Source organism: Myotis davidii, unplaced genomic scaffold, assembly GCF_000327345.1.
Source record: "Myotis davidii unplaced genomic scaffold, ASM32734v1 scaffold562, whole genome shotgun sequence".
Taxonomy (NCBI): domain Eukaryota; kingdom Metazoa; phylum Chordata; class Mammalia; order Chiroptera; family Vespertilionidae; genus Myotis; species Myotis davidii.
The window spans coordinates 1450950-1451897 of record NW_006293953.1 but is presented as its reverse complement, the minus strand read 5'-3'; positions in this window follow the sequence as shown (position 1 = coordinate 1451897).

Sequence of the window (948 nt, the reverse complement as noted above, 5' to 3'; positions counted from 1 at the left end):
CCCTTCCCTTCCCATCCCTTCTTACTGCACCTACTATGTTCAAGCCATTTTCCAGGCTCTAAAAATAAAATAAGCACAGTCTCTAGTCTCAGGAATCCTGTGTCCCGGAGAGGAGAGAGAGAGTACATAAATAATATAGGTATTAATGAACTATAATTATGGTAGTTGCTATGAAAGAGAAGTTCATAGTGTTATAAAATGCATACGAATGACCTAATTAAACAGTCTGTGATTGCAGAGAGGTCTCCATTGGAGAAAGTGACATTAACGTGAAACCTGAAAGCTGACCTAAGTGAGCCAGGGGAAAAGGAGGAGTGGGGTGAGTGTTCAGGGCGGATGTAACAGTCTGTGTAAGGGCCCTATGGGGTATAGCTTGGCTGGGGATGAAATCAGGAGGTAATGATTAGAATTCTTGTACTTTTTAGATAAGGGCGATGTAAAATGAGGTCTGGGAGAAACCTGCATCAGACTGCGTTAGCTGAAAATGCAGATCACCAAAGCCTACGCATAACCCCCTAATTGAGAACACCTGGAAGTAGGCTATGACAACCTTCTTTGGAGAAGACACCCAGGTAGTTCTTATGGACAAGACAAGTAGTTTCAGACTGGCTGATATAGAGCAATTTACTTTCCAAATATATTACTATGTCAAGTTGTAGATATGACCACACAATGTCGAGCTTTATAATCAGATTCAGTTCAGGAAACATTTAATGCTTTCTTTGTTTCTCTTTCTTTTTAATTTATTCTCTTTTTTTCCTCCAAGCCAATAATAAAACATTACATGTAGAGGATGTAGTAAAAACTCTTCTCTTTTAAATATTGTTTTATTTTTCCTCATAAACTATCAAAGGACTAGGGAGGAAAACCTATTTTGTGAAACACATCAGAAGCGGTGGCCCAGAGGGGTCAATGGCCTTTCTGGGAAGCACAGTTTGCCCAAAGCTG